Source organism: Ictalurus punctatus, chromosome 22 (assembly GCF_001660625.3).
Source record: "Ictalurus punctatus breed USDA103 chromosome 22, Coco_2.0, whole genome shotgun sequence".
Lineage (NCBI taxonomy): Eukaryota > Metazoa > Chordata > Actinopteri > Siluriformes > Ictaluridae > Ictalurus > Ictalurus punctatus.
The window spans coordinates 13,406,844-13,422,205 of NC_030437.2; the positions used below are offsets into that span (position 1 = coordinate 13,406,844).

Here is a 15,362-nt window from a genome sequence, read left to right on the forward strand (position 1 = left end):
GAACAGGCAGTAATATATATATATTGAGACAAGAAGTGCCAGAAAGCACTGAATACGACAATGGATACTTATTTACTGAAGCCCAGATCTAAAGACCTAAAGATCTAAAATCAAAATTATTCAATTCCCATTGCAAATCAGGTTTATTGTCAAAATGTACAGACTTTCAGCTGTTTGCAATGAACAAATCAAACAAAAGCAATTGAAATAGTTCAACACTAAGAATGCTTCAAGTGGTTTCCCCCAATTCATCTGAAAATGCAACTTATAATGACTTCTGCACTTTCAAAATAATTCAATCCCTTCATGGCAAGCATCTTTCCTACTTAGTAGAGCACCCTTATGCTGTTATGATCTGCTGCACATAGACAGACACCAGCTTCTGGCAACGTTCCTGAAGAATCTTAGCCCATTCTTCATGAGCAAAGGCCTCCAGTTCAGTGATATTCTTGGGTTTGCGTGCTGCGACACCTTCTTCACATCCCACTAGAGATTTTCTATGGGGTTCAAGTCAGGTGACTGTGATGGCCCTGTAGAATCTTCCAGGACTTCTTCTGCAACCAAGACTTGGTGGAATTTGAGGTATGCTTGGGATCATTGTCCTGTTGGAAGGTCCAATGACGCCCAAGCTTCAGTTTCCTCTCAGATGGCATGATGTTTTCTCCTAGGATTTCCTGATACTTCAATGAATCCATCTTGCCTTCCACATGCTGCAGGCTTCCAGTGCCAGAGGAAAAAAAGCAGCCCCAGAGCATCACCGAGCCACCACCATGCTTGACTGTGGACAGAGTGTTCTTTCTTCATTCTTCTTCCTCCTGACATACTGCTGATCCATCGTACCGAAAAGTTCCAGTTTTGTTTCATCGCTCCTCAGAACAGACTCCCTAAACCTCTGTGGCTTATTTATATGATTTTGAGCAAATTTTCTTGTGCTTTTGGGTCAGTAGTAGTGTACGTCTTGGAGTTCTGTCACGGAAACCTTCTGCGTTTAGTACGCACCTTACTGTGATCACTGAAACCTCAGTGCCTGCTGCCACCAAGTCTTGCTGCAGGTCTTTTGCAGTCACTCGAGCGTTTTTCACAACCTTCTCAGAAATCTGGTTGCAGCTGTTGACAGCCTCCTTTTTCTGTCCCGTGCAGGTATTTTATGTATTGTCTGCCTCTAGCCAGTACTTCATGTGTTCCAGCTCAAGCACACCTTGTGCAACTAATGAAGCCCTTGATTATCTGCATCAGGTGTACTTGAGACAACACCTGTTTTGCATATTTGTGCTATTGTGAGGGATTCTGTTCAGGGGTTTGAATAATTTAGAAACTGGAGAAATCATTATAAGTTGCATTTTCAGTTGAATTGGGGGAAACCACTTAAAGCATTCGTTGTGCTGAATTATTTCAATTACTTTTGTTTGATTTGTTCATTGCAAACAACTGAAAGTCTGTAAATTTTGACAATAAACCTGATTTGCAATGGGGGTTGAATTATTTTAGTTGCATCTGTAAATAATGAACCACCAAGTCAGCCACTGAGCATACTATACATAGTTACCTGATTATTGTTTTGCACCTTCCTGAAGCCTATTGACTAAATCATAGCATTAACCATCTATTTCTTCTAAACAATTATGCAATTGTGTAATGTAGAACATGAATCAGTTATTTGATGACCAAAGAAAACATCCAGTTAAACAGCAAAAAACGTAGGTAACTAAATCGAGCTAAACCGTGTTCACTTTGCTCATCAATACATGCAAATTAACCAATATACATGCGTAAGACCACACATAGTGTTGCTAAGTCCATTTTGTGTATTAAGAGATCATCCGCAATCAGGTAAATACTATGGGGGGTTTTGGTCAAAAAATAATATTCATCAGGCACACAAATTCTGCTTGTCATGTTACAGAGAAACCTGAGAAGTCCTCAGTTCTAAAGACTTTTTTTTTTTAATCTATTTATTATTAGCCTTAGATCAAACTTAGACTTAGAAGTCCCTGTGAATGAGCTATTACTACAGAAATGATAACAAGTGTATTAATATAAACCTGGGATGTGAATTAGAGCTGGCTCTGCTCTCAGAGCCATGCTGTTATAGAAATGTAAGCAACAACTTCAGATTTGAGAATTCAACAGCGCTGTGGTATAACTTTCTTGCAGACGTTTGACAGTTTGTCTAATGTGTCTGTGACGTTACACTTGTGAAAGAGTTTTGTTTGTCATGAGTTCTGGACTAAAATGACCCATTTGCTTTGACCTCTTACACAGGGCTACGTGTTTATCATCACTACTTGTCATGTGTCACTACTGACCACATTACATGTTTTTAATGAAACAAGAGCCGTGCAACACAAGGGAAATTAATAAATGACGAACCGGAGACAGGTATACATATCCCGACAATTTGTCGGGTCTTATATGTCCCCTTTGCAGTTGTAATTATAATATCACATGAGGTATGGCAGGCAAGTGTAGACAGAGTCCCTGACTAGATTTTTCTTTCAAAATGTTGATTTTGTAAACAATACTACACCGCCACTTCAATTTAGCATTATAAGCCTGTTACCAAGGCTGGTATAAAAGATTCAGTTACAGCTTGTTCATTTACGCAAATATTTAAAGAAACCACTATAGCAGGGGGGAAAAAGCTGTGAATCAAGCACTGTCTGGTATAGCGCTTCCTGTGTTTAGAAATGAGTAGAAGAAAAACATCAGAACAAAACACTGTTGTGTATTACCAACAATATTATGCCAGCATGACCCCCCTGACCCCTTTTTGCATTTTGTTCCCCCACTAAAGTGCTTCCTCTGATGAAAAATGGCATTTGGAAAAATGTTTATTTTTTCTTGGCCCCCTCCCATCCAACCCTTCTTAAAATCAAACCAACATCTGAGCACGTAATACCACTCCCTAAGAATTTCTAACAAAAGATAATCTCATATGAGACAACATATACTCATACACAAAGGTCCTAAAAACATCTGCAATACATTCACATTATACATTATTGTTATTATAGGTTATTTTTCTTGACCAAAATTGTATTACTTAATATTTATTTGTAGTAATGTTTAATATTTTTCACAATTTCTATACACCTACGCGTGTTTATTGGCGACAGCAAGCTTTAAATAATGTAAATTGAGCAGATCAGTCAAACATGATTATAGAAGAAAGCCTGAATTATCCCCACTGCTCTCATTTTCTGTGTTGGTATTCTTCCTTAACATCCTACCTCGACATAATCTAAGGATTTTGCCTCCTTTAGACGGATAAAAAAAAATTGTGCTCTCTGAATCACATTACAAAAAAGAATCACATTACAAACAAAAAGGTTAATCTTTGATGAAGCTGAATATTAGGACCACCCACTAGTGTAAACTATACTGTAAAGAAGTCTATCTGAGCCCTCAGGATTGCCGGATCAAACATGTTCTCTCAGCACATAGCATAGTACTGTTCACTATTACTAACACTCTGTGTGAATTATTAACCTTTCCATTTGCGAGAACAGGAGTGTACTGTATCGTGTAGTCTGCTAAATCATTAAAACCAATTTCCTCAAACAAATCCTTTGCATCATGTTGGAAGACCACACAGCATTTATACACATACTGTCTCCTCTCATTTGGAGCGCAACCCTATGATTTAGTAATAGAACTGAGTCAGATAAAGGATTTGTTAATAATCTGCTGACAGCTTTAAAGATAGTAATAAAACTGTTTGTTTATCTAGCCTAAAGACAAGACCTGAAACACTGATCCCATCAAAAAAAATTTAAACAACAGAATCTACGAAAGCGCTAGTGTCATTTAATGTCTTTGCCAGCATCCTTCAGAACAGGGTGTGTTGGAGGGAATGACTCGACCCTTCCAAGCCTTTTTTTTTACGTTATCTGTGCCATCAGCTGAGCTCATAAAGCCTCGAGCTCGGACGCATTGTGCTTCTCCTCCCCCGGCCCTGTTGCGAAAGTCGCACCGCTGCCAAAAGTCACACACAAACAAAAGGTGCACCTGGGCAGCTTTGGCATTATTTACTCTGGGTAAGAAGTTAAGTTTATCAAATCCAGGTCACACCTGTGCTAAGGTGCCTCAGGGGCTCCTTTGTTTGGGAGGTACACATTTGAAACCGAAGGTGTTCTAACCCCCACCTCACCCTCCACCGCACGCCACCCTCCTATTTGTTTTGTTTTTTTTCCTCTTTCTTTAGCAAGTGATACGATGATGTCAGCATTCGTGCCCTGTTTGTGTTTTCTGCCAGCAGTGTTTAAAGGAAGAGCTCCAACATAGTCTCAGGATTCATACAAGCTACCTGAAAGTCAGATAAGGATGGAGCTAGTGCTTGTAGCCTTGTTTTAACAGAATAATTCTCATGACATCAAATGAAACCGCTCACGCTTGTCAGAATTCCTATGACTATTGTGAGGTTCGGGAATTCAGTATTTCACTTCACTTTAGCCCATACATTGATTTAGTAACACTTCTCTGTGAGTCCAGATTTGAAGTCTACTAGACAACCACATTCATACATTCCATGTGTAGCTGTTTTAAAACCACAAAGCTCCTAAAAATTTATGTTCAAAATGTCAGCACAACATAAATACTGCACACATATGGTTGTTAGAATTTAATACTGTGTCAGGACTTAAAACAGTAACACCCACAGTCATGCATACTGCAGCTGGCGTTAAGGATGTGTGCATTTCTGAACATATTGTTAGCAAATGTGTTTAAAACTTCTTCTTTTTTTTTTAAATTAGAGTTTAAGATTTTTCTTGCAGTTAAGGAATGTAAGACTGGGAACTTTCAAAACAAAGAAATAATAATTTAAGAAATATGGATATTTTTCCACAGAGCTTGCAGTCATTAGCCAGATCATGTGGTTGCCTTTTGTTCTTGCTGAGTTAACGATAAAACCTATATAACCTTAGAGCTGATAATGTCATATCCACTAGTATGAGTCCATTTGCAGTTACTAATAATCATCTAATTACTTGTAGACATTGTTCCCTTAAAGTAAATATTACCATGGTAATTAAGTTAGATAGGACACTTTTGCTTTTCTCAGCTTGTAAAGGTGTTTTTATTTGATATGCGATTAAACTTTCGTTAGCATTCAAAGGAATTCCTGAGAAGTGTTAGCAAAGAGAATGATTTCTTCTTTTCACTTATCCTCAAAGATTTTTGTTTTGTTATAATTTGTTATAATTTAGTTACGAATGTATTGCCACAAATGTATTATTTTTGTCTGAATATAAACTGAAAATTGACCAGTTATTCCAATAGGACTTCCTGTATAAAGCAGGTGCTTGTCTTTGGTCTGTGGACCCAGCATGGTGTATATTGATAAGCCTTGATCGCATATAGATAATAAGGTGGTCAGTCATGCAGTCCAAAGATCACAATTAGTAGAGAAATGAGAGTGGAATTCCCAGCCAGATCAGTTTACAGTCAGTGTGCGAGCTGGTCAGTCAGCCCTTTGTCCCCGTCATGGCCAGTAAAATAACAATAGCATGTTGGTTTCAAAGCACTTGACCAAAGGTGAAAGCACCTTCGAAAAAGAGTCATACAGAGCTATCATGTGACCCTGCCTGGAAAGCCACACAAAGGACTGGGGGTCGGTTGAAGTATTTGACCCCCCAGTTTAGCCTCATTCAAAGAGTGGACAAAGATATCCCTTTGTAAAAGGTGTAAAAATGTGAATATTTCAAAACCTTCTATAAAACCTTCTCAGGGTTTCATGGAATCAATTTTTTTCAGTCAATTCTTTTTTTCGCAAAAACCATCAGCTTCCAATAGGGAAATCTTTGTGTCTTGACTTTCCCATGGAAGTCGTCAGAGATAATTATAAATTGATAGATCTTAATTAAAACACACAGTTCCAAATCCATGGATCTGAAATTGAGCCCTATTCTTTGAGGAAATAAATAAATTACAACAGGTTAAACTCATATGAGACTTCTGGATGCATTTTTAATACGGGGACCTTTCAAACCATTTCCTGTGGCTGGTCCTTATATGCGTTATGGAAGAAATCAAAAATAATTTCACAACTATCACTCTGTTGTGACACGTTTGATGTTTTAAAGCACAGTGAAGGCAGATCCCTTTCTCCATTTTTTCCCCTGCAGATATTTGAGATGATTGACCCCAGTTGGAAGAAGCAGCTGCCATTAATGAAAAGCTGAGTTCACACACCATACCCACAAATGTGACCCATGAAATGAATGGTATAACAGATGTAATAGATGCAAGGTGTAGTTGCATGATATTTGGCCATGATGCATGCTAAACAAAGCAGCTAAAATCAAGCCAGAGAGAATCTGGACATTGCAGTATGATTTGAACATTGATAAAAGGATGGTAAAAGCACAGAAGATATCCTGCTTAATGGTTTCTTCTAATGGACAGATGTGACCTTTTTTCCGAAAATCATCTAAAAGGACTGAGCATAGTCTGATCTATTTTTACTCAGCACATTTTCAGGCTGAGAGGAGTTTAATGTGCCTTATCTGGATTTGCTCAATGAGAGGTACGGCTTCCTGATGAGCTCTGTCAAAAAAGACAGTTTCCAGTCTTCTGGGCATTTGTGTATTTAAAAGCAAGATTAGTTGGAACAGTATATTATTTTCATGACCACTCCCTTTTAGAATACTGGTAGGACATTTGAGGATAGAACGCATTGGTGTTTTGGACTGTTTTGATGGTGTGATACAAGTAAATACAAGTTCTCTTCATCTAATCATAACTCAGACATACACTATATGGCCAAAACAATGTGGACACCTGACCATCACACCCATATGTGGGTCTTCCCCCCAAAGTTGGAAGCACATAATTGTCTAGTATGGTTTTTTTTTATGCTGTAGCGTTAAGAACTCCCTTCACTAGAATTAAGGGGCCCAAACATGTTCCAGCATGACAATGCCCCTGTGCACAAAGCAAGGTCCATGAAAACATATTTTTCCAAGGTTGCATTGGAAGAATGGGAGTTGGTACACTTGGACTGCTCTGAACCCCACTGAACACCTTTTGGATGAACTGGAACACTAACTGCACTACAGGTCTCCTCATCTGACATCAATGCCTGATCTCACTGATGCTCTTGTAGCTGAATGGGCAAATCCTTACAGCAACGCTCCAAAATCTAGTGGAAAGCCCTCCCAGAAGAGTGGCGGTTATTTTAAATAAAAAAGGTGGACTAAATCTGCAATGGGATGTTCAAAAAGCACATATGAATGTGATGGTCAAGGTATATGGCCACATACTTTTGGCAATATGTTAACTAAAATAGCTGAATCAGTTTTTGCCATAGAAGGTTAACAAAAACGTTTTACAAAACAAAGGAATAATCAACTGGGAGCCATTATAAGGCTCTGGTATGATGTTACACTGAGGATTGGTGATCCAAAAAATAATAATCCAAGCAATTATTAAATGAGATTTTCACAAGTCTGGAACAAACAGGTATATAAACAGATATTTTCTCTTACAACATAGACTCTTTGCTTTGAATCCAAACAACTGTGATAAAAAAGAAAACGTATCTGACAAGGATGATCCCTATTTGCACCTTTCGAATACCAAGTGCATCATGGAAGACACTCGGCCCTGTTATCCTTGTCCTCTTGATAGGTTCAATGTGCACCTGTTTTTTCACTATGTCTGTGGAATTCCATCTTATCCACTTTCCAACATCATGATATTATGATAGCAACTCCCACCTACAGGCCTCATTTTTCAGCATGACATATGACATGTGTTCATGTACGTGTAAGGAACCGTTTAACCTCTGCTCTCTGAAGGATTTCTGGCTCTTCTTTCCAAGGAATGTACACCTGCTCTATAACAGCCGGCAATACGATTTCCAGGCATTTATGTCAAAACTGCTGGTATATTAGATTTTACAATTTCACCTGAAGTTAGCAGAAATAGTTACTTCCTAGACAGTTTAATTAGTTATAATGAATCAATTCGATAAGAACATTCATCTTCATTTTATAATCAAGTCTGAGTGATATCACATCTCTATGACTGTAGAGTTGTGTCTAGAACTCTCACGTGAACCCCTGTTGTTGGTCAAGTCTGTCTATCCAACTGGGAAATGCAATTACACTCGAGCAGGCTTAGGAGCACATGGAACACATTCTTTGGAATCCTCTTTGTTTTGTCACCACACAGTGGCCTGCTTAGATGTGTATTATTCCACCTGAGTAAATACTGTACAGCATTTCTCCACATAGGTCTGAACATGTCTTCGATGAGAGAGTCTTTTTCCCCCTTACTCTGTATCATTCACATGATTATATTTTTCTCTCTCTTACTTTAATCTAACACCTCTAAATCTCTTAACTTTTAATCTTGTTACAGGAGCTCAAGGAATGTCTTTGGTATGCATATCTGTTTACCTAAAATATTTATTGTGAACTGTGTGAGGACACTTCCTGGTGAATTATTGTCATAGTGTAATGTATGCACCAATGAACTTACCTCACTGTATAACTTGTGATTTAAAAGGATATGGCATGTCCAGATTCCTCACATAGTTTCAGCTCATTGTAATGCATCATTACAGGTGCATAGTTCCACTTCAAGATTTATGCATCTGCTAGAAAGTCAGATAGTATTAAATTAATCACTTTACCCTAAGAGATCCTGTACTTCTCAGGAATTCACAGTTAAATGTGATTTCTTCCACACAAATCACAACCGATTGGGTAAATGTAGTATCCCATACATCATACCTTGTTATTTGAGGTTTCAAATTGGGTCTGTTTCCAAAATAAAGTGTGCAAGGTTTTGATTTGGTTGAATACAGATTCCACACAAACCGTAAACTTGGTGTAATGGGAAACAACCATCATAACTCATGTATAACTGATTAAATGAATACGTTAAGAATTTATTTTCATTATTAATTATTTAAAGTCATACTTGGAGACAATTGGGATAATTGGTTCTTACATTACATAAAGTCTGTCACTGTGATAAAAAATATTATTATTATTATTATTATTATTATTATTATTATTATTATTATTATTATTATCAAAAGTCTTTTGCTATCTAGGATTGTTCTGTGTTGGGAAAATTAGCACTCAAATCTGATTTAAAAATCATCGATAGACTGTTCTGAAACCAGCCATTATTCTCCACATGTCTTAAGAGTTAAAATGTCATCCCTCTCCTTATCAGCTTCCTGCACTGAGCCACCATCTGGCTGAGCTGATATTGCTGCTGCGTGATGTAAAAGTGCTCCATCTTGTTTAGTTTCACCTCCTGACAAACAAAATCTGCTCATCTTTTTAGTCAGAGGAAGGCCTGGTATCTGTCGCTGCAAACTGACAGCAGCGATAAACACATTTCAGTAGAATAAGCACAGGCTCAGCTTCAGCCTAAGTGCCATTGCACCTGATGTTAAGTTAATGTTCTGTGCTTAAATAAAAAAAAAATATTTAGTAAATATTTATCTCTGTTCTGCTTCTGGTGTATTAACATTAGAACAATGTGAGAGCATACCAGAAGGGAAGTTCATTAGAATCCTGCAGTTGATTTGTTTAGCAGAACAACCAGAAGTCTTATTGAGGGCTACAATCACAAACTCTTATTGATTTCCTATCATTTGATCTTTTGTGCAAATTCATAACCATTTTGAAAGGGCTTTATTTTCATACAACTCTATGATCTTACCTAGTAGGAAAAGAAAAAAGAGGAAAAAAGAAGATCTGTCCAGGATTTAATTCTAGGCCATTACAGCATATGCTATGGCCAGGAAAGTGTTGTGAAAACACTGAACCTTCAGCCCACAGCACACCAGCACAACTGCCCTTGGGTCTCATTGGCATTCTGAGGGGAGCTTCTTACCGGAGTCACAGGCCAACCCAAACAGTGTCATGTTTGAACACCTATTTCCACTGGGAAGAAGGAAAAAAAAACTGCAGCGCTTTAATCAGAATCTCACAAACAAGCAGGCCTTTGATAACAGCCCATGCTGTCCATTTATCTTTCTGCTCTGAAGGGTGTGCTGGCTTATGTCACCCACTTTGATCCTGCTTTTTTGGAACATGATGTCGGACATATCTCCTCTGCAGTGCTGCCTCCAATAACAGACCTTTAGTTTGGGATCCATTACAAAATCTACTGTACTTGAGAAATTTTAAGCCCTGATACTTCCCGCTTTAGGTATCATCCTGCTTTCATAAATGCTCCTCAGCAACAGCCTGGGGACACCTAGCTTTTCAAAATGTGGTTTTTGCGGGGTTTTTAAAAAAATAAATTTAGGGTTTTTTTGGTTGTAGTAACAGGTATATACTTGTGACCATAACCAAAAAAACAATTAAACTTAGCAGCTTCACACACTTCATACTAAATATTTTTCCCAGGCCTTTCTCAGTGATGCATTGCCACGACTTTGTAGGCGTTTCCAGAGGTTTATGGAGCTTTTTTGAAAACTTATCTCATTAAATTTTCAGTCTAACTTCTTCAGCTTGATTCGACTGGACAAGATATTGTCAGACAGCACTGCATACATCCTCTTCAAATATCTTTTACACAGGATTTCAGTCTGTTTGGGGTTATTGTATATCAAACATTATTTGTAAAATTGAAAAAGACAAGTTATTCCCAAATGTTGATGGAAAGTTTAGCTGTAATGTTCTTTCTGCACTTTTTCTAATTATTGTGACTAAAGAGATACATATCCAGTACTAAGTATCAGGATTAATACATTGATACACATCCATCAAAACCACAATGTACCTCTTCCGAACAACAATCCTGCCAGGACTTCTTTATGGATCGGAGAAGTGGACACTTCTCAAATCAGACAGAACAAGCTTGAGGTCCTCCGAATACAACGTTCACTACGAATCATGGAAGTTTTCCTCCTCCTTAGAAACGAGACCATCAAACCAGTGTCCAAATTATACACTGACTTTCAGCGGGGTCAGCTTTTTTCAGTTTGCCCAGATTAACTAGTTCGTGTACTGCAGATGTGTGCTCCAGTGGACCAAATTTAGCAAATTTAATTCAATTGGATTTTATTTATTAAACAAGAATATGCAGTTATTAACCAAAAAATAATAATTACACCATACTCAAGTATGTACTGTACACAGTAGCTCTCAGTGATATGGTATTGGTTTCAAACAATTTAGAAAAGAAGAACAAAAAGAATATGTTTAAAACACCACAGTTTTTGTATGATAAACCATTTCATTATGTCAAAATTATAGTGAAGTGATTCCTAATAGCTTACTGTTACTATAGAAAAGGATACAACTTCCATGCGCACACATAGGTTAAACGATACACGTTACCTATTTTACCTAGTTAAAATACACGCTGTGAGTAATATACAGTATATGGTCTAAATGACATTACTGTGGGCCTAAATTATTTGTTCAAATTCAGAGTCGTATGCTATTTTAATTAACAGTATTTTATCAGCTTACTTCATTCACACTCAAGACTTAAAGTGACCTCAAGACAGCAGGTAATCTTAATCGTTTCACAATCGTTTTGATGAGCGGGAAATTTATGCTTGAGATACAACAATATTTAGATTATGACATTTATTTTCTAAGAAAAAGTATCGTGCAAACACTCACGGTATCTCCCATGCTATCTCCACTGCATTCGGCCGATTGAGTGCATGATTGCGTGGTATTTCCCCTATTTAGCCTTCTGCGCACGCTGATGTATTGTATATTGTGAAAGCACGTTGTCTTGAGAGACATTAGACATATCTAATGTTTCACATAAGTTGGCAAAAATCTTGCGGTTTCTGGCTCAAATATAGTAAGCATATCAGTATCAGAACAATATTGGGTATCAGTCAAGCTATAATATTGGTACTGTACTGAAAATGTTAAAGTGGGATTGGTCACAGATAACTGTGACCTTCCTAGCTAAAGAAAAGCTGTAGTATTGTATATACAATGGTAGTGCAACAATATTTATCTTTGTCCTGGTGGAGACCAACAGCAAAAAGTAGGTATAATTGGACTTTCTTGGAATAATGCGTCACAGTGCTTTGCATCCATAGAGGAAGAGGTCAACTTAAGTATTTACTGAGCAGGGCGACTTGCATTGACTTTGATTACAATCCCTTTACGAAACGTTTGGTGTAAGTGTACAAACTCCCATAAGCAGTTTCAACACCTGGCTCCACAAATTAGCCAGCCTTATGAGCCCAAGGCCTAAGCTAATTACCTAAATCAAGACCTGCAATAACACAAATACTTTCACATATGTGTTTCTCAAGCACTTAGCCCCTAATGATCTGTGTCCTAGGCCCAAAGTTAATCCTGCTTATTTAGATCACAGAAGGTGTAGTAAATGAAGCAACGTTCACTCAGACAGTTAGCTTGAGTTCAAAGATAAATATGACTTAAGAGGACATATCCTGCTGATTTAAGACATGGAGAAGACAGTGAGAATACCAATAGCCCAGCAGTGCCTCATTAGTGCAGGCCAGAATTAGCAAAACTTCCTGTTCAACACATGTTTAGTACCAGGCACCTCATAGTATTATATGAAGAAGCCCATGGTGTTTGAGAGCCAAGCTTAAAGAAGTGGGACACTGGCGTTTGCTTTCTTTCCGGTCACACATATAGCTGCCACTTATCCAGATCGACTGCAGATCTTCCACCAGCCAGACTGGATGATCAAAAAAAAAGTTACTAAAAAAAGTCTGACTTGCAAAGGAAAATTTATGAATAGCTTTCAAATTACAGGGAGACTGACAAAACACTGGTTAGTGTCTGTGCACTGGTCATTACAGCCTTTCAGTACTTAATAGCTACAGGTGGAACCTGTTAAGGAATGATCTCTGTAGGAGTTAACCCTTATTATCACTGCACATCACTGACGTAGTATTAGCCTGTATTTTAACCACTTGCTTTATTTCCAGATACTGTAAACAAAACTATTTGTCACAGTGACAGTGAAAAGGTCCACCATACCAAATGTCAGGCCATCTAACATAAAGTGTTAGCATGTGTAAATACAGTGCGTGCGTGTGTGTGTGTGTGTGTGTGTGTGTGTGTGTGTGTGTGTGTGTGTGTGTACAGTCCACCAGCTGTTTGCAATTGTAATTTTTATTGTACTCTTACAGCTCACCATGACGCAGGGCTTAAATTGATAGTATGTCAGATGTTTCATCATTGGTATTACAAAATGCTTTACTTGATGTTCTTTTTTTAGTGTTCACTGTAATTCATTTCTACAATTTACATAAGATACAATAAGATTCTGTGCTAAAACTAGTGTAATACTTTAAATGTGGTTTACAGTACCATACTGTAGCCTGCCTGGTACTGACAGATTATATTGCATCAAAGGACCTTGTTGTGTAGTTACTGTAACACTCCTGTGACTATATTGTAATAATACAGTAAAACATACAGTATCATTAACTTTCCTGTAAAATTAGATGCCAAAAGCAGTTTCCTGAAGCTGCAAAGAAACCTTGTCTGGCTAATTTCTCGTATTTTTCATTTCATTCATTATTTTGTCGTCCTACGTTTTGATTTAAAAAGAAGCATAGCTTGAATTATTTTAGGTAAACAGAGTAAATGCAGAGTTTAATTGTGAAGTTAAAGCTAGGTATTGCTAGGTAATGTTAACCTAGCTAGGTAGCTAGGGTTTACTAGCTAGCCTGATATTTTAAATTGATAACACATACCCAGTATACTGTTGTTTATAATGTGGTATTCATGACTAAGGAACCACCAATTCTGTTAAGGTTGTTCTCACTGTTCATTTTAGTAGGTTCTTACTATTGTGTAACTTGATATTGTATGTCGGTATTCCCAGATTTTTATTAAATGACCCCAAGTTATTATTATTAATTTTCTGTGATCCTAAGCCTTGACTGCATGCATTTTTTATTCCAGATTTATAATTTATGACTTGTAAATGCGTATTGAGTAAATGATTTCACATATTTTTGTGTTTGTTCTCTTAACTTTGGTTCTTCCACTCAGTCAGGGTTACTGAATATTTTCGAGGAACTAGTGGCAGTAAATAGACGGAAAAAAATGTCAATTTTTATTGCTGAACTCCTAATCTAGTTCAGCATGTCAGTGATAAAGGCTAAAATACTGCATACGATCTTTAATGAAATTAAATTTCTCTATAACTCAATTAGAAATCTTGTATGGTAGCACTACTTTGCTTCTCCACTTGATATATCGCTTTGCTTGTATTTCCTCATTTGTAAGACGCTTTGGATAAAAGTGTCTGCTAAATGAATAATGTAAATATGAATGTGAATTTTTTTTATGTGACTCACAGTAACATTTCAAAATAGTATCACAAAAAATACATCTTCATAATTAGATATTAATAGTATCATTTACTTCCTCCCCCACCCCAAAGACATATATTGTAGGCTAATTGGGATTTCCAAATTGTCCATAGTGTGTGAATGTGTGTGTTATTGTACCCTGCAATGGGTTGGCACCTCATCCAAAGTGTCCCCCAACTTGTGCCCCAAGATCCATGGAATAGGATTCAGGCTTCCTTGCGACCCTGTGTAGGATAAGCGGTATGGAAAATGGATGGATGGATGGATGTATCACTTATACTATAGAATAAATTAATAAATCACCCTGTCACGACCATAAATCAAATGTGACTCCACATGGGGGTCACCTATTGAGAACATCTGTCTTGTTACCTTTTTGAACTGAATTGAAATAACACAGTCATTTTAGCAGTTTGTTTTATTTATTTAGTTAGTTAGTTATGGATTTTGACACTATAAAATGTATTGTCAAGATATAAAGACATAAATCTACACTACGACTAAAATGCCTCAGTGTTTTTACACTATTATACCCCTACCAGTACAAGGTCATTTTTGCAGTGACTATTTTTATGCAAATCACATTATTATTTACATAATTTGCTTTGATTTTTAGTTTAATTCAGGTATAATAATTACATTAAGAATCAGTTTAAGGGATTGAAATTGCAACATATGCCTAAAAGTGAAAGGGATTTTCTCAACAACACTAATAGTTAGGTGTACACAGCTGAATTCTGCCATGTGTGTTCATGGAGAGCCAAACTCTCCTGGACTGAGAGAGTTTTAATCTAACTCTGCTAATCCTACAGGAACCCACTGTGTACATTTTGTCTGGATGTAACAAACAAATTCTGCTTGCAAATAGTTTACAAGACAAATCAACGGGAAGAGGAAATATTGAAGACCGCAGTAACCAGAGCATGATGTGTATGTGAAGATTTCCTTTAAAATAAGCCGGTATTAGGGAATATCCATGCATCCACTTCCAGATGTGTTCCATAAGGCTGGGGTATCACACAATTGCCCCATAATTCTGACATCTGTATTTATTAGT

The 15,362-nt window shown here is 37.3% G+C and overlaps 1 protein-coding gene across 2 annotated transcripts in view; it reads left to right on the top strand.

Annotated features, from left to right (window-relative positions):
• cfap299 (cilia and flagella associated protein 299) overlaps positions 1–15,362 on the top strand; it is a 59,010-nt gene that overhangs the window by 22,462 nt on the left and 21,186 nt on the right.